The following is a 1,474-nucleotide window of genomic DNA, read 5'->3' on the forward strand; positions in this document are numbered from 1 at the left end:
ACACTATATAATGATTAAAGGGTCAATACACCAGGAGGATGTAACTATAATAAATATTTATGCACCCAATGACATGGTGGCAAAATACATAAAGCAAACTCTTAACAGCACTAAAAAGAGAGATAGACAGCTCCACGATAGTAGGAGACTTCAACACACCACTTTTGGTGAAGGACAGAACATTCAGAGAGAAGCTCAACAAAGACACAGAAGACCTAAATGCTACAATCAAACAACTTGATCTCATAGACATATATTGAACACTCCACCCAACAGCAGCCAAGTACACTTTCTTTTCCACCGTACATGGTACATTCCCCAGAATAGACCACATATTAGGCCATAAAGCAAACTTTAACAAAATCCAAAGCATCACAATTATACAAAGCGTCTTTTCTGAACATAAAGCCATAAAAGTAGAAATCAACAACAGAAAAAGCAAGGGAAAAAAATCAAACGTGTGGAAACTGACGAACACCTTGCTCACAAACTACTGGGTTACAGAAGAAATTAAGGATGGAATAAAGAAATTCATAGAATCAAAGGAGAATGAAAATACATCCTATCAGAACCTTTGGGACACAGCAAAAGCAGTGCTCAGAGGTCAGATTATAGCAATAAACGCACACATCCAAAAAGAAGAAAGGGCCATAATCAAAACACTAACCCTACAACTAGAACAAGTAGAAAAAAGAAGCCCTCAGGCACCAGAAGAAAGGAAATAATAAGAGTTAGAGCAGAATTAAATGAAATAGACAATAGAAAAACCATTGAAAGAGTTAACAAGACCAAAGCTGGTTGTTTGAAAAGATCAACAAAATTGATAAACCATTGGCCAAACTGACAAAAGCAAAGCAGTAGAGGAAGCAAATAACCCATATAAGAAATGAGATAGGTGATATCACAACAGACCCAACTGAAATTAAAAGAATCATAACAGAATACTATGAAAAATTGTACTCTAACAAAGTGGAAAACCTAGAGGAAATGGACAAATTTCTAGAAAATCACTACCTACGTAAACTAACACAAACAGAGGTAGAACAACAAAATAAACCCATAACAAAAGAAGAGATTGAAAAGGTAATTAAAAAACTCCCAAATAAAAAAAGCCCCGGCCTGGATGGTTTCACTGGAAAATTCTACCAAACATTCAGAGAAGAGTTAACACCACTACCACTGAAGGTATTTCAGGGCATAGAAAATGATGGAATACTCCCAAACTCATTCTATGAAGCCAGCATAACCCTGATACCAAAGCCAGGTAAAGACACCACAAAAAGGAAATTACAGACCAATATCCCTCCTGAACATTGATGCAAAAATCCTCAACAGAATTCTAGCCAAAAGAATTCAGGAACGTATCAAAAAAATAATTCACCAGAAGGGGACAAGGAGGCTGGTGATAGGGAACCCAAGACTGAGTAAGGATATTGTTGATGTGAGATTGTTAACCATTGTCATAGGGCAACAT

Source organism: Trichechus manatus, unplaced genomic scaffold (genome assembly GCF_000243295.1).
Source record: "Trichechus manatus latirostris isolate Lorelei unplaced genomic scaffold, TriManLat1.0 scaffold00037, whole genome shotgun sequence".
In the NCBI taxonomy this organism is placed as follows: domain Eukaryota; kingdom Metazoa; phylum Chordata; class Mammalia; order Sirenia; family Trichechidae; genus Trichechus; species Trichechus manatus.